Raw genomic sequence first — 26158 nt, 5'->3', positions numbered from 1 at the left:
GCAGCCTTTGGTAATATGCATACTCACAGGACCTTGAAGATCCTCAAGCCTGTGAGAAAAACCGAGGCAAAAGAAAGCAAGCGATGCAGAACAGAGAGCGGGCCGTATTGAATCCTCCAGGGACTAACAGAAAGAAGATTATCGAAGGTGAAAACAATCTTCCATTCTGTTACGTCCCTTCCGGATTCAGTACGCTAGATGACGTACCAAAGCAATGGCAGTGTCTAAGGAAAGACAGAAGAGCCTGCCCACAACACCGAGGTCCCAAAAGTGGCAGAGTGAGCTGCCACATCCACCCAGAAAAAAAAGAATAAAGGTAGGAAGAGAGGACCAAAGAGCTGCCATTGTTCGTCCAATCTAGAAGAAATGCATCTGCTTCATTTCATTTGTAGAAAACACTCAGGACTCCACAGACAAAGTAGCAACACTTCTAGCAAAGTGGGCCTAAAAATAAATCAGCGGCAGATTGCCCTGGGTGACATAAACCATGGAAATGGCCATACAAATCCATTGGACGTTTGAGGCCATAGACGCCAGACAACTACACTGAGGTGGAGCAGTCAGGACAAAGAGATCAGATATCCGAAAATAAGTCCTCTCCAAAAATGGAGCAAGACTCTATTGATGTCCAACTTGAGTAAGACCCGATCCTTGTGCTCTGAGCCTGTGGAACAAAACGCAGACATACGATCCATGGGTGACATGGAGAGCAGAAACCACCATTGGTAGAAAGGAAGGTACAGTATGGAGAACAACTCCAGCGTCTGAAAAACAGAAAAAAGATCTCAGCATGAGAAACCTAGAAGCTCCAAAATACACCATGCAGAGAAAGGCGACCAGAAAGAAAGTCTGAGCATCAGATCCAGAAGAATGGCAGCCTCAAATAGGCTTCCACAAGGCCTGGTAGAATGATGGTAAGATTCCATGAAGGGAAAGGATGATGCAAGGGATGGCGCAAACGAAGCACACTTCGCAGAAACTTGGTCACATCAGGATGAGCAGGAAGCGAACTAGAACCCCTACGTGCCCTGAGGCATGAAAAGCCTGCTACCAGAACTTTAAAGGAGGCCTCCGCTAAACCCTTATTTAAGCCTGTCTGAAGAAAGGCCAGGACCACTGAAATGGGAGCTCACTCAAACTCCACCCGGTCCTTAGCACACTACTAGGGCTGTGGAGTCGGGGTCGAGGAGTCAGGACAATTTTGGGTACCTGGAGTCAGAGTCGTGGGTACAAGAAACTGAGGAGTCGGAGTAGAAGGATTTATCTACTGACTCCACAGCACCGATTTCAAAACATATAGATAAAACCAGGGCTGTGTAGTCAGAGACAATTTTGGGTACCCAGAGTCGAAGTCGTGGGTACCAGAAACTGAGGAGTCAGAGTTGAAGGATTTATCTACCGACTCCACAGCCCTGCACACTACTGTCGGGAAGCATTCCTGGCGGAAGCAAAAGAAGCCATAGGTTAGGGTTTCTTGGACTTCAAGGGTGTCGAGAGGACCTCCTCCAAATAACCGTGCCTCAGCAAGGCTGAGCGCTCAAAAGCCATACTGGAGGACCAAAGTGCTATGGGTCTCCTTGGGAACCAGACCCTGACCGTTCCCTGAAGGTTGCCAGGGAGAGGGAGGTTGAGCTTCCTGTCCCACTGAAGACTGACGAAATTCGCAAATCACTGACAAGACGACTGATCCAGAGCAATTCGAATCATGAAGCTGGGATGTATCACCATTCGGTGGAGGCCACGGAGGGGATACAAAGGAGCTCGTGAGCTGGCAGGGTTACTGTCCAGACCTAAGTTTCCACACTCTATTCATTGACTGAAGAAGCACCTGATCCTTGAGTTCTCTACTGACACCATCAAGTCCATCTGGGGCCGACCCCAATGCTGTCCATGAGAGGTACCATGCTTCTGGATCTAGGACTTGTTGACCGAGGAAGTCTGTATACTCTCGCCACGTCTGCCATCGAGAGAGACAGAAAACGTAACTGCCCAGCGAAAACAGCATGCAAGCCTCCTGGCCCAAGGGAGTCTTCTTGTGTCCCCTTGAGGAATTATATACACCACTCCCGTGGCATTATCTGAGAATACTCGCACCGCTGTGCCATTCAGAGTGAACTGGAAGTGAGTAATGCTAGGCGAATCACCTGAAGTTCCAAATGATTGGTTGACCAACACCACTGATGAGACCACTGTCCCTGAATTGCAGCAGCCCCTGCAGTGATCACCCAAACCCCACAAGCTGGGGTCCATTATAAGAGTTAACCACTCTAGGATCTGAAGAAACTTGCCCTGAGAGTCTCTTACTGAAGCCCCCAGCACAGACTTCTGCACACTGGTTCTGCCCAGGATGGCGGCATATGAAACAGAGGACACTGTGGAGACCACCAAAGAGGAGGGACTCCTTTAGGGGGTGCATCTGCAATGAGAGGGCATAGGATGAAGTTAAGGGGTGAAAGGCTCAGGAGTAATCTAAGGAAATACTTTACAGAACGGGTGGTAGATGCGTGGAACAGTCTCCCGGAAGAGGTGATGGAGACAGAGACTGTGTCTGAATTCAAGAAAGCCTGGGATAGGCACGTGGGATCTCTTTGAGAGGAAGTGATAATTGTTATTGCTGATGGGCCATTTAGCCTTTATCTGCCATCATGTTTCTATGTGCACACTGGCTCAGGGGAATGCCTCCAAAGAGCCTGTCATGTACTCCCAGCACCTGCAGATAATGCCAGGGCATGGGAGCTGGAAGGTTCAGGAGATCTATGATCAGCTGCTGAAGTTTGACGACTGTGTGGCTCAAGAAGAAACGCACTACCCAGCCAGATCATAGCAGAAGGAAATACAGGCTGCTAGCCATGTGAAAATAGTTCTATTGGTGACAGGTTGGCCTAGTTTGTTGGGATAAAATGAGATGAACCATTGAGGTGAAGACATGTGTGACTTAGTCCTTTGTAGGTTGTACGCTAAGACATGCTTACAGTTCAATGTATGAAGAGCTGCTTCTCCAGGATGAGAATGAGGCTTTGGAAAGAAGACTGGAAGCACAATGGATTGATTCAGATGAAATTCTGTGACCACTTTTGGAAGGAATTTAGGATGAATGCGAAGAATCACCTTATGGCGAAATACTGTATACAGTGGGTCAAAAACCAATGCTTGAAGTTCGCTGACTCGATGAACAGAAGTGATTGCGATCAAGAAAATTACTTTCCAACGAAGCAACTTTTGGGTAGACTCTAATGGCTCAAAGGGTGGTTTCATCAATTTAGCAAGGACAACATTAAGATTCCAGACAAATGGAGGCGGTTTCAGAGGATGTTTGTCCGTCTTATTTATGGCCTAAAGAAATAACATATCACCCCCTCCTATCAAAAGCTCCATTGGCTGCCATTTTAATCCCGAGTTCAGTTCAAGTTTTCATGTTTCTGTTATAAAATAACATTTGGTATGCTTCCGAGTTACCTAAACCCTTATTTTAATCTGAGTTATACAAACAAGAGCTCTCGAAGATTATATCTGTTTGCCTATCCCTCAGTAAAATTTTGCCAGTATAAAAGGTTTTGTGAAAGGATCTTTGCCTTTCAGGCAGCTAAATTAAATATTTGGCTTGCCCGGTTTGTGCTAGAAGCCTCTTCTTACCTGGATTTTAGAAAACTGATAAAAACTCAATTATTCAATAGGCTAGAGTCTTAATACTTAATATTTTTATCTTGCTTTGTAAAATTCTCCGCATTCTTTTATGCTGCATGCACTTTACATTTTATGTATTTAAACTGCATGTATTTTATATTTTATGTATTTCTTCCACTAGATGCCTTCAATTGCTGTCTTTTTAAATAACTTGTACTGTTTGTATCTTATCTAATTGTTGTGAACCGCTTAGAACTCTCAGGTATGACGGTATATAAAAATAAATGTATTATTATTTAAAAGTCCTTTCATAAACCTGGAAACCCAGGGATGAATGGCCAGAGGTTTATCGTTGACAGGAGCATGGAAAGCACTAAAAGCAACGAGGTGTACTCTGACCGAAGTGGTTTTGAGGCCAGAAAGGTTTAGTTTAGTTTAGTTTAGAAGTGGAAAGATGGAGAAGGTAATCCAGAACTGAAGGAAGTGAAGAGGAAGAAGGTTATTGGTGATGAAGAGAACACCAGGAAGCAAAACGTGTTCACTTTTGTTGATAGCATTACTGGGTAGATGGTTTTCTGGACACAGCAATAATAGCTTGAAAAGGATCAGAGAAATGAAAATCTGTTGAAGTTATACCGAAAGGTACTGAGCTGTCAAAGTATAGAGATTGCAGACTGGGATGTAACATGGATCGTGACGCTGAGTAAGTAGAGATGGAAAAATATGTAATGGAATCGGATTCTTGACAGTCAGCTGAAGTAGAAGGGAGAACCACGGTTGTCTAGGACACGGAGGAGCTATTAGGATCATGGTGGCTGATTCTCTCTTGAATTTGACCACGGTTTTCAGAACTAGAGGGATTGGTGGAAATGCATAAAGGAACTTGTTCGTCCAATCCAGAAGAAATGCATCTACCTCAAGACATTGGTTGCAGTGAGTATTGTCTGGAGCAAAATTGAGGCATCTTGTGATTGAGGAGAGATGCAAACAAGTCTATCTGAGGAGTTCCCCATGACTGGAAAACATGATGAAGTACTCTGGAGTTGAGGGTCCACTCGTGTGGCTGGAGGAATCTGCTGAGTTTGTCAGACAGGACATTCTGTTTCGCTTGAACATATACAGCCTTTAGAAATATGTTGCGAGAAATCGCCCAGTTCCAAATGTGTTGGGCTTCCCGACAAAGAAGTAGAGAGCCTGTACCGCCCTGTTTGTTGTTGATGTAATACATCGCAACTTGATTGTCCGTTCAAACTAGAATAACATGGTTGGACAGAGTATTCTGAAAAGTGATGAGAACATTTCAAATGGCTTTTAATTCTAGAAGGTTGATGTGCAATGATTTTTCTTACAAATTTTAGTAACCTTGTGTCTTGAGACTCTCCAGGTGATCCCCTCATGCATACATGGACATATCCGTGGTGAAGACTTTCTGATGTGGGGAAACCTGAAAAAGGAGACCCTTGGAAAAATTGATGGTGTTCATCCACCACTGAAGAGATTTTTGAAGTGGTGAAGTGACTGTGACCTTCTTGGACAGGGGGGTCAAAGGCTTGAGACCACCACTGGGGCACTCTGAGATGTAGTTGAACGAATGTAGTCACATGGACTGTGGATGCCATGTGGCCTATGAGCGCATCTATCTGTCTGGAATTTTTTGCAGAGTAGAGACTTTATTGCAAAGATGAATTAAAGTGTCTTGTCTCTGTTGAGGGAGGTAAGCTCGTAACTAATTGGATCTAAAATGGCTCCTATAAATTGGAGATGCTGTGATGGTTGTAGTTGAGACTGGAAAGTTGACTTTGAATCCGAGTTGCTGAAGAAAAGCAATGGTCAGTTTAGTTGCCAAGCAAACTGCTTGAGGAGATATGGCTTTTATTAGCCAATCGTCTAGATAAGGAAATACTTGGAGACCATAAGTACGGAGAGTTGCTGCTAATACCACTAGACATTTTGTGAATACTCTTGGAGAAGAAGCTAGGCCGAACAGCAGAACTTTGTACTGATAATGCTGGTGAGCTATCTGGAAACGGAAAAATTTCCTGTGGTCTGGTTGGATGGAAATGCGTGTGTAAGCCTCTTTGAGGTCTAAAGAGCATAGCCATTCGTTTTGATCTAGAAGGGGAAATAATGTTGCGAGAAACATGCAGAATTTTTCCCTTGATACATATTTGTTGAGATTTTGGAGGTCGAGAATTGGTAACAGACCTCATATCTTCTTTGGAATTAGGAAGTACCTGGAGTAGAACCCTTGATTTTTCTGAGCCGGGGGACTTCTATGATGTTGAATTGGAGTAACGCGTCTATTTCCTGAAGAAGGGACGTCTGCTGAGATGTAAAAGAGGACTCTTGGAGGATGGGTTGGAGGAATGGATTCAAAATGAAGAGAGTAACCCTCATGACTTTTAGGACACATGAGTCGTTGGTAATGAGTGTCCATCGTAGGTAAAATGATTGGAGATGTCCTCCGATGGGAAGAGGAAGAGGCTGTAAAGGTGTTATATAGACTATGCTCTCTAGAAACAGGTCAAAAAGACTGAGCTGGCTTCTGAATAGTTGATGGTTGTTGCTTCTGAGATTTCTGCTGTCTCTTCTAAGGTGGTGGTATAGCAGAAGAGGAGGTGGCTGGATACTATCTCTTATAAGGGTAAGACGGCAACTTCTGAGCAGGCTTAGCAGATTGAGACTTCTGGTTTGTTAAGAGTATTCCAACTCTGCTCATGCTGGGTAAGTTTCTGTGTGGCAGTTTCGATTTTCTCTCCAAAAAGCTCTTCTCCCATGCACGGTATGCTGGCCAAGCGGTCTTGAAGGTTTATATCCATATTGGAGACCCATAACCAGGCAAGTCTCCTCATAGCTATGGCCATGGCTGAAACTCTGGATGAAAGCTTGAATGTATCAAAAGAAGTACGAGTCATATACTTCCTGGTTTGCAGTAGACTATGATTGATATGTTTGAACTCAGGAAGATGGAATGTACTGCTCAAATACTGCTAGCTTTTTAATCAACTGTTTGAAATAAAAAGACATGAAGACATCGTAGTTTAATACTCTGTTGGATAACATCAAATTTTGATATAGGCGATGGCCAAACTTGTCCATAGTTCTGCCTTCACGACCTGGAGGAGCTGTAGTGTAAACTCTGAACTAGAAGACTTTTTGAGGGTGGATTCTGCCAACGACTGATGTAGGAGTTGTGGTTTATCAAAACTTGAACATGAGATAATCCTATAAAGAGAATCTAACCTTCTAGGAGCTATAGTCACTGATAGTGGAGTTCCCAATTTTTTTAGAAGTGCCTCTTTAAGAAGGTTGTGAAGTGGTAGTTTTAAGAGTTCATTGGGAAGCTCATCAAAATCTAACACCTCCAGGAGTTCGGCTCTGGGTTCAGTGTCTGCTTCTAATTTTACAGGAAGCTCTTTACCCAGATGCCTAATGTATTTAGTGAAAGAGAGCCCTTCAGGAGGGGATCTTCTTCTAGGTGGCGGAGGGGACGGCTCCAAGGGTATTCCATAGGACTCAGGAGCTGATAAAAGTAGCCTCACATTCAGCGTTACTATGAGTAGAAAGTAGATCAGAGTCCCGATTGAAGTAAGGAGAATTTCTGCGCAGTCTGGCGGACGAGAAGGACCACTGGCCCACAGAAGGGCCTGAGCACTGACGAGAATGCCTGAAAGGACTAAAATCAGGATGCCCTGAACATCTGGAAAGGCAGGATCTATTCATAGGCAATGACTTGGGCCTATGATCCTGTACACAGGCTCTCAAGTCATCCAGATCCTGGCTGATCAGCAGCTATTGCTTAAAGGGCAACCAGCTCAAGGTCGCTTTAGAAGATGAATTGCCAGACCATTGCTGCTTCCAGAGCATCCTGCGAGCCAAAATGGAATAGGCGGAAAGCTTAGCAAAGACTTTAAAGATGTCACACAAGGCATCAGCCATATAATCCATTCCTGAGATTATAAAATCTAAGTCATGATGCACTACAGTGTCAGGATCATGGCACGAAAAGAGGCCAATGATGCCTTAAAACCAGTAGCAGCTGAATCAAATAGATGCTTAAGGACACAATCTACATGTCGGTTCTGAACATCCTTCAGACTATTCCCCTGTCACTGGGGAGAGAATTGTGCTTGGTGACCTGCGCCACCAAGGAATCCACCTTCAGGAAAACAAAGTACTTGTTAAAGGCATCCGCCATGGGATAAAGCCACAACATGATGCGAGCACATTTCAAGGGACCCTCAGAAGTTTCCCAGATGCCCGTAAGGATCCAAATGAGGTCAGGATGATCAAGAAGAGAGGAGGATTATCTTCTCTGGTCACTCATGAGAACATTCTACAGGCTACTCAGACTGCAGCTTAAGTTCCTGAAGAGATTTAGAGATGAAATCTGCAAGATGTGTGTGCTTCAAAAATCTGCGACAGTGGGATCCTCCCACAACTCAGCACTGATCCGGGATCCGCCAGATCTGCGGCCGCCGTGGTGCTCTCCTGTGAAAGCAGAGGCATGGAAGTGTATCTGGCATAACTGTGGGTACTACTGGCATACCTGCCGGCACCCCCAAGGGGAGGCAGAAGAAAAGACACTGACCACCGGAGCAGGGGCCCCTGTGACCGGCAGGGAGTCCGGCGGAAGGGAAAACAGGCAGAGACTTTCTAACCAAGTATACGCATATTAACAAACTCCAGGGAAAACCCATCCTCTACGATGGGAGCCAAATCCCTGCGCACTAGTTTTGGACTGTAGAGGATTTACAAGGTTTATCTACTGAGACAAGCTTACGTTTCACCAAAACATCGCCTGCACACTCCCAGGGCCCCCGAAGCCATTTTCACTGGAATGAAGATTGAAGGCATCAAATCCGGGCAAGCCTCGCACCCTTCGCAGGCTGCAGCACAAGTGGAAAATGGCTGTGCATCCGACAGCCATCCATCACAAATGAGGCATGAATACATCACATCCTGTCCTGGGGAGGTCATCTATGTGATTTTCTTTCAAAAACGAAACTTGTAAGTATAAAAAATAACTTTAAAATCAAATCAGAAAAAATCCAAGATGGCCACCACAGGTGCTGATTTTTACTTTAAAATAACTCGGGAAAACCACAAAGAATCCTCAAAAATGGCAATTTTAGGATTTCAGGGGTAGGGAGGAGTAGGACATGTGGGGAAACTACCCAAAATCCCCTTTTTAAGAACCCCCCAAATCGCTGATTCAGGCTATCAGCCTGTACTCACGGAACCATGTGCTAACAGGAAAACATAGAAACATGGCCCATCTAGTATGCCCATCCACAGTAACCATTATCTCTTTCTCTCTGAGATATCCCACGTGTCTATCCCAGGCCCTCTTGAATTCAGACAGTCTCTGTTTCCACCACTTCTTCTGGGAGACTGTTCCACGTATCTACCACCCTTTTGTAAAAAAGTATTTCCTCAGATTATTCACTTCTTAACTTCATCCTATGCCCTCTCATTGCAGAGTTTCCTTTCAAATGAAAGAGACTCGACTCATGTATTCAAACGTCTCTATCATATCTCCCCTCTCCCGCCTTTTCTCCAAAGTATACAGATTGAGAGTTTTAAGTTTGTCCCCATAAGCCTTATCATGAAGACCACACACCATTTTAGTAGCCTTCCTCTGGACCGACTCCAGCCTTTTTATATCTTTTTGAAGGTGTGGCCACCATAATTGTACACAATATTCTAAATGCGGTCTCACCAGAGTCTTATACAGAGGCATCAATACCTCCTTTTTCCTACTGGCCATACTTCTCCCTATGCAACCTAGCATTCTTCTAGCTTTCGCCATCACCTTTTCAACCTGTTTGGCCACCTTAAAATCATCACATATAATCACGCCCAGGTTCAACTCTTCTGTTATGCACATAAATTCTTCACCTCCTAAACCAGTGGTCTCAAACTCGCGGCCCGCCAGGTACTATTTTGAGGCCCTTGGTATATTTATCATAATCACAAAAGAGAGGAAGAAACAAGATGGTGTCTTGGTAGTCAGACACAAGGATTGGAGCTCCTGTCCAACATTGATTTTTTCTTAATAAGCTCTTGGAGCTTAAAAACTATGCCTACAAGAAGAGGTAGAGCAACGGTGGCTCGACTGCCAGAGCCTACCTTGATGCGACAGGGAGCGATTACCGGCTTCTTCTCTTCTTTGTCTTGGGGCGTTCCTGCTTTGTCTGATGCGAAGGAAGTATCGGACCTATGGAGCAAAATCTTGCTCAGCCCCGCGGGACCAATGTCTTCTTCGCCGCCGGGTGAAAGGGGAATGTGGGCTGCAATGCAAACAACGGAAGTCACGCTGGCTGTGGAGCTATCGGGCTTGCTGGCTCTCTAAGACTCCACAGCCGGACCTACTATACCGAAGGAGGCTACAGGAATCTCAGCAGTGCGAGGGGAATTGCCATCTCTTCAACCCCTCGAGAGGCCTGCTGAAATTACTTTGGAATCTATTTGGATAGCATTGGACTCCCTCCATAAGGTATGTCTGGAAATCCTACCACTTGTGCAGAATCAAACTGTGAAAATGCAGAAGTTTGAAGAGGATTTGAAAGTTAAAACTTTGGAACATTCAGTGCAGGTAGTCCAGTCTACTTGTACATCAGTTGTTAAGGACAAATTGGTGCTTTTGAAGAAAATATGGAGAATTATACTAAACAGTTGAACTTAAGAATTTTGAATTTCCCAAAACACTTATAATGTGCCCAAAAGACCTGTTCTATAAATTTTTGAAAGAAGTCTTTAAGTACCCTGATGATGGACTTCCACCTCTACATAAAATATTCTTTATACCTATTTCTGTTAACAAAAACCCTCCCCTTCAGACGTCGATCAACCTAATGCAGATTTGTCAAGTCCTATAGATATATCTAGAATATTGGAGACCTCAGAAGATGACGTGGTAGTTCGTACAACGCTTCTAGTGACCTTTGTATTTCTACAAGACAAGAAAGTGCTTCTTCGCCTAATTTTTAAGCTTAAAGAAGTCTCCTTTATGGATAGAAAGATTTCTATATTTTCAGATGTCTCTAGAACAACACAAACAAGAAGGAAATGATTCCTAGAACTGAAAGATAATGTTAAGTCATTGGGGGCGAAATTTCAATTGTGTTATCCTTGTAAATGCGTAATTTACTTGGATAAGAATATTTAAGTTTTTTATGAACCTTCCCAATTGCCGGGTTTTTTTTTGGAAGGTAAAGGAGTGGCAATGCAAAGTCCCAACTGATCCCAATTTACCGGTCTGAATTAAGAAAGTAGATGAGCTACTAATTCGATTTTTGTTATTTTTAATTCTTTGATTTTCCATTCCCAATGGTTATGTGAATTGTTTCTCCCTCTAATAAGGACTATTCAAAAGTTTTATGTATTTAAATTTGTAAAAGAAGTATTTATTTTTCTTTATAATTGTAAATTGGGAAAACTTTTGTTTTGTTCAATGAGTTTATATTGTTGAATTTGTGATAAATGATTAAATTAAAAAAAAAAAAAGACATTAACTTTTTTTCTGAGGCCCTCCAAGCGCCTACAAATTCAAAATGTGGCCCTGCAAATGATTTGAGTTTGAGACCACTGTCCTAAACTGTACCGTTCCCTCTAGATTTTGCAGCCCAAATGCATGACCTTGCATTTCTTAGCATTAAATTTTAGCTGCCAAATTTCAGACCATTCTTCAAGCTTTGTCAGGTCTTTCTTCATGTTATTCACACCATCCGGCGTGTCTACTCTAGTGCAGATTTTGGTATCATCCACAAAGAGGCAAATCTTACCCGACAATATCATTTATAAAAATGTTAAAAAGTCCAAGAACAGAATCCTGAGGCACACCACTGGTAACACCCCTTTCCTCAGAGTGATCTCCATTGATCACTACCCTCTGTCGCCTTCCACTCAACCAGTTCCTGATCCAGCCCGTCACTTTGGGATCTATCCCAAGGGCACTCAGTTTATTTATTAGACGTCTGTGTGGAACATTGTCAAAGGCTTTGCTAAAATCTAAATACACTACATCTAGCGCACATCCTCTATCTAATTCTCTGGTCACCCAGTCAAAGAACTTGATCAGATTTATCTGACAAGAACTACCTCTATGAATACATGTTGCCTCTGGGTCCTGTAATCCACAGGATTCCAGAAATTTCCATTAATTTGCTTACCACAGAAGTCAGACTTACCGTCCTGTAATTCCCTACTTCTTCCTTACTTCCACTTTTGTGGAGAGGGACCACATCCGCCCTTCTCCAGTCCTCCGGTACCACTCCCAACTCTAGAGACTCATTGAAAATGTCGGTCAGTCAGTCAGTGGAGGTACCAGAACTTTCCTAAGTTCTTTCAGCACCTTTGGATGTACACCATACGGCCCTATTGCTTTGTCTACCTTTATTTTAGCTAGCTCCTCACGAACACAACCCTCTGAAAATTGATCAGGGTCTATTACTCCTCCATCCCTGAAGGAAAAGGGGACTGAAGGGTACAATTAGAGGGTTACTATACAGTACAAAATGCTTTAGAGTAATAGATCACTTACAGGTCATTGACCTGGGGGGCCGCCGCAGGAGTGGACTGCTGGGCATGATGGACCTATGGTCTGATTCGGAAGAGGTGATGCTTATGTTCACGTTTGTCTTCTGCGGTCCCACTCCCAACACTTCAGCCATGAACACAGAACATAAATATTTGTTAAGCAATTCGGCCTTTTCTTTATCAGCTTCTCAGCACACTGATGTCCAACTCGTGCATTTTCAAACAGTAAGATAGATGTCTGTTTTGAATGTTATGAGCTGGAAGTATCTAATCTGACTTGGACATCCTTTCAAAAATGCCCCTCCACGAGTGTTGATTCCAGGCTCTCATTTATACAACAAACCATATTTTTTTGCTACATAATATGCACCTGACCATAAGACACACCCTAGATTTAGAGGAGGAAAAGAAACAAAACCATTATGAACCAAATTCTCCCTGTCAAGCTCTGTACCCAACCCCATACTTCTTGTCAGCTTTTCTTATGTTCTACATATTCCTCTCCTTCACCTTTGAGTCTCACAATGGCACTTTTGCACTTCTTCCTATCACTAATATATCTTAAAAAAATGTCTTGTCTCCCCCAGTCTCTCTTAACTTTTCCAGATATTTTTGCCTGTCTTCCTCTTTCTGCTATTTTTTGTAGTTTATGAAAGCTTATTCCTTACCTTCTCAGCTACTACTTTTGAGAACCAAAGCAGCCTTCTTTTCCTCTTACTTACTTCACAAAAAGGTTTGTCGCCCTTACAATTGCTTGTAGTATTATTTGTAATTTGTTTTTAACGTACGCTCTTAACTTTTTTTTAATATTATGTAAAACCGCTTTGAATTTTAATAAGGCGGTATATCAAATTTTTAAATAAACCTGAAACCTGATCTATACCCATCTTAATATTAAACCATACCATGCAGTGATTAATGAATGCTGTCAGAGCTGAAACAGCTCACAGGGAGACCCTCTGCCTCAAAGAGCTGGAAAGTTGGATTTTGAATCTTCTGACTGCCCCACCGGCCTGACCTCCACAGCCAGGTACTTCTGCCACCCTTGGAACGCTGCACAGACACCTGGTGCACCTCCACAAAGCCATGTAGCCTGTGCTCTAACCCATTAGCGGACGAACCTGGGGTGAGCAATCTCCCAAGGAAATGGTCCCTGAGCCCCATCTGGTATGCAGGCTGTCCAGAGAGTTTACTGAAACATAGAATCCCCCCAGAAACAGACTTTTCCAAAGGTCTGCAATCTCCCGCAGTCAGAGATGTTCCCGCAGAGAACCTCCGCAGCACAAGGGCAAAAATTGTGAATGCAAAGACAAACTACATGAAATAAAACATGAGCAGAAAAGACAAGCTCCTACAGCCTGGCTTGTAGGAAGGAAAACTGATGCTCACAGGACCAGTGATGAGGTAAGAGGGAGAGGTGCTTAAGTCTCTGAAGTTTGAGGCTTCCTACAAAGTCCTGGCAGGTAGATGGAAATAACCCACTGGTCCCAGAATAAAGTAGGATTGTACAAGAACTGCTACAAGTACAATCATCTTAGGGAAAGTGCGGGAAGCTGTGGCGAGCCCAAAAAGAAACACCATAGACTGGAAATGCTGTCGCAGAACATGGAAATACAGAAACATGCGATGCTCGGAAATAGTGGAATGCCTCCATAAGATACAAGGACACTAGAAACTCCCTAGGAGAGACAGCAGCAATGACCATTTGGAAATAAGGAATTCACAGGAAGTAACTGATCGTCTTGAGATCTAGAATGGACCTCCAGTCCTCTGAACCATTCTTTGGCACGATGAAGTATAAAGAGTATTCACCGAAGCCCAATTCATGTTCTGGTTTTAGTGCTCAGATGTGAAAGAGATGCTGCAAAGTAGTACAGACCTTCGACTATGTTTCCGGCCAACCTGCTGGCGAGTCAAGAAACAAATTTGGACGCAAGCAAAAGAAATCAATTTTGTGCTCCTTCTGAATGATGTCCAGCACCCATTTATCCAAGGACATGCAAAAGTCCACTTCTAGTAAGACTGAGCAAGGCAGCCCCTCTGGAAGGCTGTTTAGGAACAGTAGCTGCCTGACATTCAGAGGTCCGAGGATGGCTGGAATTGGAAGCGCTGTCACAGGGACTATATCCCTAGGAGGAAGAGCCTGAGGATCTCTTGACAAAAATGTTAGGAGGGTTGCAAATTACTACTGTCCCTTCCCAAAGGCTGGTGAGACTTGTTCACAGGGAGAGACTTAGGGTGGCAACACCGGACACGAGATCATCCAGACCTGTCCCAAAAAGAAGCTGACTCTTAAAAGGAAATCTGCTTAAAGTGGCCTTGGAGGCCTTAACCCAGTCCAAGGATGAATCCAAAGACATCAGCATGCAGACACCGCATAAGCGGTAAGAACTCAAATGAGATCAGAAAGGGCATCTGCTCCACAACCCATCCTGTCCAGCACTAGCTGGGGAAAGACATTCACTTCCCTATGCAATCTCATGTGACAGGGAAGCACCACAAAAGCGTCTGCTGTCGTCTTGATGCCTGAAGAAATCATTTCAAAAAGGTTTTAAAATATATATATATATATATATATATATATATATATATAATATCCACTGTGTGATCCTGCGAGTCCTTAAGCACTATTCCTCCATCACTAGGTATCCTGCGTCATGGCAGAATCCACCTTAGGTTGCTCAAAACTGCTGAAAAGCAGAAGCCAGCAGAGAAAGCTTAAACATAGCTTGAAAGAGCCGTAAAAAGCAGCCTGAGCATCCTATTGTTCTGTAACCAAAGACCAAGAAGGTGTGAATGAGATGGGAAAAAAATAAAAAAAGAGGACTGCACATTAGAACGGACCGTGACTAACGTGACCATTTATTTTTTTTCATCAAAATAAGACATCTATTAATTGTCAGTCCCGTCCCCCAACCTGCCCTAGTCCTTCCCCCAATCCCGCCCCTAATTTCTTCCATTCATTTTTCATGTACACATATCTTATTAATTCATAATGGTAACCATAACATTAAAAAAAAACCCACAAAGCATACTATATGCAGAGAAAATGTTAATTATCATTTATATTTGGGGGGTTTTCAAAGATGTCAAGGCAGATGACTTTAAAATATGCAATGTTACCTCAGTAACTATAGAAAAATAGACAAATATAGTGCAAAATATAGACAGCAGATATAAATTCTCAAAACTGACATTTTGATCACTAAATTGAAAATAAAATCATTTTTCCTACTTTTGCTGTCTGGTGATTTCATGAGTCTCTGATTGTGTTTCCTTCTAACTGTGCATCCTTTCTTTCATTTCTTTCTTTCTGCACTCAGGCCCAATTGTCCCTTTCTATTCCCTCCCTCCTGCCTTCCTATGTCCTTAGTGTCCCTTCCTGCATCCTTAGTGCCCCCAGTGCCTCCTTCCCATGTCCTTAGTGTCCACAGTGCCTCCTTCCCATGTCCTTAGTGTCCCCAGTGCCTCCTTCAAACGTCCTTAGTGCCCATTCCCAAGTCCTTAGTGCCCCCAGATCCAGTGTCAGTTCTCCTTTGTTCCAGGTCTCCCTCTCTCTCCCTCCTCTGTTATGATCTTGCCTCTCTCTGCTCTTTCTCAGGGTCTCTCCCCCTCTGTCTGCACCTCCCAAAGTCCTGCATCTGCCTCCTATCTTTCCCCTTTGGTCCAAGACATTCTCTCTCTAGTCTTTCTGTTTACAACCCCCCCTTTCTCTGCCTCTTTCTCTCCTTCCTTCCTCCCTTCTTCCAATGTCCCCCTCACTGCCTTCCAACCTTTGTCCCACCCCCTCCCCTGAAACCATCCTGCAAACCTTCCTCCCTCCCGCGCCAAAGCCAACCTACCTCTTTACCGCGCCAAAGCCAGCCTCCTTCCTTCCCTCCCTCCAGTGCCCGATTCAAACCCCCCCCCCCAGTCCGCCGCCACTGCATGCCAGCTTCCCTCCAGCACCGATTTAAACCACCACCCCCCTGGTTCGCCGCTGTTGCTTGCCGCCCAGAAGTCTTCTTCCTGACGTCAATTCTGACGTCAGAGGGGAAGTTCCGGGCCATCAAATCACTGGCCCGTCGGGAAGAAGGCTTCTGGGCGGCAAGTGGCGGTGGTGGAACGGGGGAGGAGAGGTTTGAATCGGCGCTGGAGGGAGGGAGGCTGGAAAGCAGCGGCAGCGGACCGGGGTGGAGTTGAATCGGGCATTGGAGGGAGGTTGGCTTTGGCGTGGCAGGGAGGGAGGGGAAGCGATCGCCTGTCCCATTGTCCCCGGGACATTTCAGCATCCCGAAGCTGTGTGTGGGGACAACAGGACAAGGGATCTAAAAACAGAACGGTCCCGTTCAAAATGGGATGTATGGTCATCTTATCCATGACTGAACACTGACATGGAAAGAGGCAATTCCAATTTATTGCTCTTTAAGAACCCCAGCAATAAAATGGTGGACAAAGACATGCTTAGAAGGTCTGCTGACAGAGGAGTCCTCACCCAAATCTGGACTCTCATGGCAATCATGCTGACTAGTCACAGCAAGGGGGCATCAGCCGGATCCAAAATAAAAGCAGTGTCAGGAGACAAAAGCAGCATAATATCCATATGGCATTATGCAATTGAGCTCTGCCAAAGCCCAATGAGAGGGCTCCTGAAAAGGGATCCCTGCCACTTGCACAACTAGTTTACAAAAAAGTGACACGCCCGCCGGCTGCATCCAATGAGCTGGGTTCAAAGAATACACTTTCCGGAGCCAAAAATTAAAAAAAAATCCAGTGAAAATTCACACCTGGGTCACTGTAGGGCTCCTGCTGAGGCACTCATACTCTGCCAAAGGAGTCCTCAGACTCGGAACCCAGGTGCTTGGCATCAAACTCCAGAACTACCTCTGGGCGAGATATTTTTCTGAAATCACGGACCCAGGCCGGCTCCCCAGCCCTGGAGGATCTGAATGAGGCGAAGCCTGAAGCTCCCACCCCCCCTCCCTCCTAGTGCACTACATCACACGGCATACGGTCGCTGATCCAGCGCCAATCAGGTACAATCAATGCACATATTTGACAGATTAGGGGCTGGGGAGTCCATCCCAAATGATTTTTAATCAAATCGAGGGGTTTTGAGGCAGAAATAAAACTTTGAAAAAAAGATAGATACAAATCCAAGATGGCCTCCGCCAGCGAATTTACACCAAAAACTGCAAAAATAAACAAAATCTGAAAATAAAAAATAGCGATTTGGGGAGATGGGAAACCTGAATCCTACCCTCAGAAACTCTCAACAATAAGTTTTAGAGTTTCACAGACCACCCCTGAAGTTCCCATAGGAAATAATGGAGGTGTATTCAGTCTCAGAAGTGCCTGCCTGTCAGCACTTTTCACTGCAGCTGAATGGAGGAAAAGGATTTTCTGCTTCAGAATAGCTCCAAAATGACCAGGCTTGAAGATCTTCGAACTGCCAATTAGACAAACACAGACTATAAACCCCGCCCCAACGGATCCTCTCAAAGCGACCAACTTGTAGGTAGCATAATTTACAATATGTTTTCAGTCCCTCCTCTCCTACCTCAAGACTGCCCCAGGACTCCAGTGCATGCAAAAGGGTCATAGATAAAAGGCAGGGGGTATAGGAACACTCCATGACAAATATGTCTAATCTGCTCATAACATGAAATGTCATAACAATCAATCAATCAATTGAAACAAGTCATTAAATAGTATAAACCTGAAAGCAATGGAACGGGGCATGAGAACTAGAGACCTCCAAGGCAAAGTGCTAAATATATTCAGATGGTACTCTTAAAAAGGCTGGTCAGTAAATCAGAAGTCCAGCTTACCAGTACTTGTAAAGTCAGACAAATTGGCGAATCAGCAACTCCCAGGGTGGGTTACAGTAATAGAGCATGCATTTACAAGAAAGATGAGCAAAGGTAAGAACCTAATCTTTTGTTCTTGTACAATCCAATCCCACTCTATTCCTGGACAAGTGGGACGTAGCAAGGCAGTCCCGTAGAATCAGGGTGGGACTGATGAGCCTGCTGCCAAAATAGAAGAACCAAAAGCTGCATACTGCTTGGCTGCCACATCAATCCTGTAAAACTTGGTGAAAGTATGCAAAGAGGACCAGGTTGCAGTCCTGCAAATCACCTCTAAGAAGATTGCCAACGATTCTACGCAAGTGGAGGAAATGCCTCTAGTATAAGCCCTCACCTTCTTTCCGGCTGTAATGTAGGCGAAGAAATAGCCTTACAGATTCATCTGGAAATGGTGGCTTTCAAAGCCGGCCTGCCCTTACAGACAGGACCCACCAATAGGAATAGATGGTCAGAGACCCAGAACTTGTTCATGACCTCCAGGTACAGCAGCAAGATCCTGCACACATCCAGCGACTGCAATAGCCAATCCTACTCCCTCAAACCAGAAGGATTAAAGGAAGGTTAATGTGGAAGGCTGAGACCACCTTCAGAAGGAAGGAGGAAACAGTGCGCAGATACACGCTGGAATCTGCGATCCTAAGAAAAGGATCCCGGCAGGATAAAGCCTAAAGCTCAGAGACCCTGTGGGCTGAAGTAATGGCCACGAGGAACACAGTCTTGATAGTGATATTCATTAAAGAAGCTTGCTCCAGAAGTTCATAAGGTGGACGAGTCAGAGACTGGAGAACTAGGTTGAGAATCCAAGTTGGACAGGGTAGCCACAGCAGAGGCCAAAGCCACAGTGCACCTCTCAAAAACCAGATGATATCCGCATGGGTGGCCAAGTAGACTTTCAGATGCTTAGGACCCAGACAGGAGAGACTGGTAATCTAGACCCTAAGAGAAGCAACAGCCAGACCCTTCACCAGCCTGTCCTTAAGGTACTCCAGTATTCAGGGCATCGACGGATCTTTGGTTTTCTGGACGTACCATACCTTATAACATCTCTAAGCTTTCACATAGGCCACCACAGATTACTTCTTCCTGCTGCTTAGAAGAGTAGCAATTACAGCTGAAGAATAGCCCTTTCAGATTAAAGTTCTGCACTCAATAGCCAGGTCATAATACCAAAGCGGTCTGGATCTTTAAGTGCAATGGGGCTCTGCATAAGCAGATGAGGGTGACAAGAAAGTCTGAGGCCCTAATCCAGCTGCAGACAAAGCAGGTCAGCGTACCACGGATGCCTCGGCTAGTCAGACACTACGAGAATCACCTGACCTCTGTGAGCTGTGATCCATCTCAGCAGATGTCCGATCATGGGCCACGGAGGCAACACAAAGATGGCCCTCCAGCGGCCAAAGTTGTACCAGCATGTCCTAGCTTTTGCTGCCGGTTTTGTAAAAGCGGATGAAGAATTAATTTGTTTTCTTGTTGGCCGCTGATGCCATGAGGTCAAACGTAGGACAACCCTAGCACTCTACTATGCAGTTGAATGCTCTCTGGAATAGGGACCATTCCCTAGTCTGGCAACCGAGATAATCTGCCTAGACGTTGTCTACCCCGGCTACGTGTGCAGCTGAAAGCGTGAGTTGATTTTCCACCCACTGAAAGAGAAGTTGTGCCTCCGTGCTCAGACTCACACTCCTAGTGCCCCCCTGTGGCAATTGACGTAAATCACCGCCATGGCATTGTACCAAAAAAAAAACCCCCGCACATGGCCCGCTTCTGGAGAAGACACCCAAAGTGGAGGAGAGCTAGCTGAAGCATCTGAAGCTCCAGGCGATTGATCGACCACTTCTTCTTGGAGGGGACAACTGGCCCTGAACCGGACTGTCCAGACCAACAGCACCCCAGCTGAAGACAGGCATTCGATCCCAGAATCACCCACTCAGCTATCTGGAGGGGAAATCCCCTGGACAGGAAAAGGGGATGCAGTTACCAGGCTAGACTGTGCCAAGTCTCTGCAGTTCAGGGGTCAGGCATGCACCAGGTCCCATTGCGATCTCCAGCGGGAGAAAAGCACATCCTGTAGTGGGCAGAAGTGGGCTCTAACCCAAGAACTACATCAATTGTTGCTACCTTAGTCCCAGGACTTGAAGATACTGTCTGGCCACTCCGGTCCCGACTGTCTGGAAGTCCCTGATTAACCAGCAAAGCTTCTCCTGGCACAATGTGGGCAGGAACACCTTGTTCAGTCTCCTGTGGAAATTAACTCCCAAGTATTCCAAGTCCTGCATTGGCTCCAGGTGACTATTTCAGAAGCTGATCACCCAGCCCAGGCACTGAAGCAGCTGGACAACTTGGTAAACCATCTGACGCCCCTTAGACTCCAGTTGTCCAGATACGGGCGGACCAGAACTCCTAGGATTCATGGAAGATCTACCACCACCATCACCTTGATGAAGGTTTTGGGCGGTTCAGCGCCAGCCCGAAGGGCAGTGCCACAAACTGGTAATGCTGCTGCAGATGTGGAACCTCAAGTACCTCCTGAGTACCGTAAAGATGGGAATATGGAGATAGGCCTCTGTCAGGTCCAGAGAAGCTAAGAATTCTCCTGGAACCACCGAGGCGATCACTGAGCGTACTGTTTCCATCCTGAAACGCGGAATCTTGAGGGATGCATTGACTACTTTGAGGTCCAGGATCAGCTCCAGTCTTTGGAGCTTCTCTTTGGCACAATGAAGTATATAGAGAATCTGCTGGAGCCCGAGTTGCGCTCTGGAATGGGCTTTATGGCCATAATGTCCAACAACCTCTGGATGGCTTCCATCTGGGCAGCCTTTTCCAGCCTCCCCGCCAGGGAATCCAGAAAAAGCTCTGCCAGAGTCAGATGAAACTTGAGCTTGCAGACGTCCTGAAGAACCTTCAAGACCCAACATGGCCTTTCATTCTGTCCCAAAAAACCAAGAGCCGCCCCTTGATCTGTGGAAGAACAGTTAGCAGCTTGGCTTCAGAACTGTTTCTTAAAAATCGTAGCCAGACAGCTCCCTGTGAACGGCTGGCGCTGGGAAACTCCAAGGGCCGAAAGCTAGGATGACTCGATCTCCTGGGGGGGGGGGGGGGGGGGGCTATTATCTGACAGGGACTTGGGTTTACAGTACTGCAAACTGGCCATAAGGACATTCAAACTTTTGCAAACAATGATTGCTCTCTGAAGGGCAACCCGCTCAAGGTTGTCTTAGAGGACTAATCACCGGACACCTGACAGATCTGCAACATCCTAGGTGCCGAGTTGGAGTACGCTGACAGTTTGCTAAACACTCTGAATATGTCATGGCATCCCAAGATAGCAAAGACTGGAGAACTGGGAAATTTCTTAATCTCAAAAATACTGATAGCACCGCTATATAATCCACCTCAGAGATCAGAAAGGGGAGATCCTGGATCACAATAGTGTCAGGATCATAGCGGAGCTTCAAATAAGCTCTGGCCACAAAAGAAGCCGCCACTGCCTTCAGCCTGACAGCCGCCTAGTCAAAGAGGCGCTTGAGGACAAAATCCACTCTGCAGTCTTCAGCATCCTTCAGTACTACCCCACCATCATGGGAGAGAAGTATGCTTAGTGACCTGCACCACTGAGGAATCTTGGGGACACAAAGTGCTGGTTAAAGGCATCCACCATCAGGTAGAGCTGGGACATGGCTCTGGCACATTTCAAGGGACCATCAGGCATCTCCCAAGTGTCTGTGAGCATCTTGACAAAGTCCGGATGATCAGGGAGAGAGGCAGACTGCGATTTCTCACTACTCATAAGCCAGCACTCTGCAGAAGCAGACTGGCCAACTTCCAACTTCATCTCCTGAAGGGACTCAGATAACAAATCAACCAGGTTTGTGGGTTTGAAAAATCTCCGCACCATGGTTCGTCACTGAGATCTGGGGTTTCAACTGGATTCAGATCCTGGAGATCCACGAGCGCTGCAACATCCCCCGTGGTAGCAGTGCCAGCCTGCATGAGTAAAGGCATTCTCAGGGCATCCATGATATCTGCATAATCAGCCGGCAAAACAATGTGGGACACGTCAGGGAGACTGGGTTTCATACCTGGCGTGGATGCTGGAGAGACATGGAAGGAGCCATTTTCTTTGCCAAATAAGCCTGATATATCACATTAATAAATTCCAGGGAAAACCCGTCCTACATGGCAGGAGCCAAATCCTGCATAGAACTTTGGAGGACTTGTCCGCTTTAGATCTGGTATCTGTTCCCCCAATCCAACATGTGCTCCCCTCTCTCCTCTGCACTTCCCTTCAGCATCTGTTCAACTCTCTTCCCTACCCACTTTCCTTCAGCATCTGTTCCACTCTCTCCCCTACCCACTTTCCTTCAGCATCTGTTCCACTCTCTCCCCTACCCACTTTCCTTCAACGTCTTCTCCCCACTCTCTCCTCCCCATTTCCCTTCAGCGTGTTCTTCTCACCCCTCTCCCCCCCATTTCCCTTAAGCACCCTTTATGCGGACCAGCAGCCCCCTCCCTCCCAATCACCACAATCCGGGCACCTCCCTCCCTTCCCCTCACCTTCGCTGCCGATTTCCATTGTCTTTGAGCAGCCCAAGCCTTCTTCTCAAGTTGTGTGCAGCTGCTCGAAACTTCTCCTCTGACACAACTTTCTGTTTCCAGTTGTGTCAGATGAGAAGTTTCAGGCAGCCGTGCGCAACTTGTTTAAAGGCTCGTGCCGGCACGCTCAGAGACAATGAAAATCGGCAACGAAGGTGAGGGAGATGCCCGGACCATGGTGTTTGAAAGGAAGGAGGGAGGGGGCTGCTGGACTGCGTGATCGCGAGGGGTGGTAAGTAATTTGTGCGAGTTCCCTCACTTAACTGTGGGGACAAGGCCATTCACTGCTCCATGGGGTGGTGAATGGCCTTGTCCCTGTACCCGCGGCGACCATTTTTTTTTCCTCTCCATTTTGGCGGGTTACTATGTCATGCTTTACCGGCTACGCAAAACTGGAAGTGCAACTGCCTGATTACATGAAAAGGGAAAATAACCATAGGAAGAAAAGAAGGAACCAGCCTCAGCACCACTTGTTTCTTCGAGGACTCCAAGAAGGGTGCACGATAAGAAAATGCTTGCAACACTGACTAGCTGACTAGTTGTCCTAGCTGAGGAAATGGCTACCAGAAAAACTGTCTTAAAAATTAGATCTTTCAGAGTGCAGGAGCCAAGAGGATCAAATGGTGGATGAATCAACACCGAAAGCACCAGATTAAGATCCCAAGCTGGAACTGAAGGTCAATCAACTTTGTCACCCTCAAGAAGCGGAACACATCAGGAAGATATGACAACTGGCGACCACACACAAGACTTCTAAAAGAGGACAAGGCCGCTACCTGAACTCTCAGTAAGGACCAGGCAAGACCACGCTTCAGGCCATGCTGCAAAAACTCCAAAATGAGTGGCAGGGATGCATGCAAAGGAACAACCATCCAAGTGAACACCAGGCCTCAAAGAGGCATCAAATGCGCACATAAGCCCGAGACGTTGAAAAGTGTTGAGATGTCAAAAGAGTAAAAACCACTTTATCTGAATAACCTTTCTTGCTTAGGTGTTCCCTTTCAAAGCCAAGCCATAAGACAAAAGGGGCCTGGATTGAACATGGGAATAGGACCCCGAGTCAGCAGATCACTGGAGAATGGCAGAGGAAAGGAATCTGCCATGAGCAGACGAACCAGATCCATGTACCATGGGTGCCTGGGCTAATCTGGAGCTACCAGGATAACCCTGGTGTTGCGCAACGTGAAGAACTCTGCCCACTTAAGGCCATGGAAGAGAGACATACAACAGGCCGCTCGTTGGCCACTCCTGCACCAGAGCATTAAGTCCCTCGTCCTGACAATCCCGACCCCCAACTGAAGAACCACCATACCTTGACATTGAACCACGTGGCTATAAGGTCCATCATCAGCCAACCCCACGAGCGAACTATCAGATTAAAGGCCTCTATCCCAAGGCACCACTCACCAGGATCCAGAACATGACTGCTGAGGAAATCCGCTTGGATATTGTCCACTCTCACTATATGGGAAGCTGAGATGCCTAGAAGTTGAACTTCTACCATTCCATGAGCAGAGCCACTTCTTGCGCTACCAGATGACTCTTGGTTCACCCCTGACAACTGACATAAGCTACTGCCTTGGCATTGTCGGAGAGAACCTGCACTACTTTGCCCTCCAGTATCTGGAAAGCTGCTAACGCTAACCGAAAGGGCCTGGTCTCTAGAACGTTGATCGACCAGGAGGCCTCCACCAGTGACCAGCTGCCCTGAGCTGAACGACCGAGACATTGGGCTCCACAGCCAAGGAGCCTGGCGTCCATAAGAACTATCCACTGGGACTGATCCAGACTCACCCCCTGAACCAGATTGGAGAAGCGAAGCCACCAGCACAGGCTGCGACGAACAATCCCGCAAGAGAAAGCAGAGTGTCCTGCTCATAAACCTGCAGAGCCCACCACTGAACAGCATACTAAAGGGGGTGCATGTGAGCCTGAGCCAACCGGACTACCTCCAAGGAAGCTGCCACCGACCCCAAGACCTGAAGAAACTTGTGCGCCTGGGGACCACGAGAACCCATCAGGGAGCAAATTTGCAACTGAAACTACTGCACTCGGGCCTTGGGAAGGAACATCCTCCCCAGAGAAGTGTTAAAGAGAACTCTGAGATACTCCAGGTGTTGAGACAGTCAAACGACTCTTGGAAAGGTTGACCACCCAGGCCAAAAATTACAGCAACTCCACGACCCAGGCTGTGACTCGGGAGCTCTCCTGAAAAAACTTTACACAAATCAACCAGTCGTTCAGATAAGGATGAACCAAGATGCCCTCCTTGTGGCAAGGCTGCAACCACCACTACCATAGCCTTGGTGAAAGTTTGCGGGCCATGGCTAGATCGAACAGAAGCGCAAAGAATTGATAGTGCTGTCCCAAAATCACAAAGCAAAGGAATCACTGATGGGAGTCCCGAATGGGAATATGAAGATAGGCCTCAGTCAGGTCGAGAGAAGTCAGAAATTCCATGGGCTGTACTGCTAAGATCACAGACTTCAGGGTCTTCAAGTGAAAAGAAGGGACCCAGAGCGCCCTGTTCATCATACCTTTCAGATCTAGAATTGGCTGAAAAGACCCCTCTTTCTTGGGCACCACAAAGTAAATGAAATACCTCCCAGTGTGAATCTCTGAAGGAGGTACAGAAATCTAATCTAATCTAATCCTTAGGTTTGTATACTGCATCATCTCCACGTTCGTAGAGCTCAGCGCGGTTTACAGTAGATGAAATAGGAAGGAACTACAACAAAGGATTAGAGGTAGAAGTGTGAAGAATATTTAGAGGACTTGGGATGCCAGATATAAGAGTTTTTGATACCTAAGTTGGAGAGAGGCTTACATTTTTGAGAAAAGCCAGGTTTTCAGATGTTTGCGGAAAACTTGGAGAGAGCTCAAGTTCCGAAGAGGGGAGGTAAGGTTGTTCCAGAGCTCAGTGATTTCCTGTGTGGGAAATGCCTTTTAGTGAGGAGAAGGATAGTTTTAATTTGTGGGAGGGTCTGGTGGTATTAGGGTTTGAGGAATTCCAAGAAAGAGGGATAAAGGGAGGGAGGATACCGTGTAGGATTTTGAAAGCTAAACAGGCGCATTTATAGTGGACCCTGGCGATTATTGGAAGCCAATGAAGTTTGGCCAGGAGCGGGGAGACATGGTCAAATTTATTTTTAGCAAAGATGAGCTTGGCCGCGGCATTCTGAATCCGCTGAAGTCTGTGGAGGTTTTTCTTAGTTAGGCTTAAGTAGATAGAGTTGCAATAGTCCAATCTGGAAAGGATGATGGATTGGACAAGGAGGATAAAATGTTTTTGATGGAAGCAGGATCTAACTTTCTTCAGCATGTGAAGGCTGAAAAAGCTTTTTTTTTTTTTTAACCAAGGATTGGAGGTGGTCATTGAAGGACAATGTGGAACCAATGATGATGCCCAAGACATTGCTCGTGAACTCAAGCTGCAGAGAGGAGCCAGAGGGAAGTGGGATGGAGGTGGGTAGGTGGTCTAGTTTTGGGCCGAGCCAAAGTAGTCTTGTTTTGGACTCATTCAATTTCATTTGCACAGTGAGGGCCCA

At 45.9% G+C, this 26158-nt stretch overlaps 1 protein-coding gene across 7 annotated transcripts in view; it reads right to left on the bottom strand.

Annotated features, from left to right (window-relative positions):
* Positions 1 to 26158, bottom strand: part of DAZAP1 (DAZ associated protein 1) — a 233212-nt gene that overhangs the window by 35058 nt on the left and 171996 nt on the right. The window lies entirely within an intron of this gene.

The sequence above is a fragment of the Geotrypetes seraphini genome, chromosome 8 (assembly GCF_902459505.1).
Source record: "Geotrypetes seraphini chromosome 8, aGeoSer1.1, whole genome shotgun sequence".
NCBI lineage: Eukaryota > Metazoa > Chordata > Amphibia > Gymnophiona > Dermophiidae > Geotrypetes > Geotrypetes seraphini.
The sequence above is the reverse complement of the archived record's forward strand: the minus strand, read 5'-3'. Positions and strand labels throughout refer to the sequence as shown.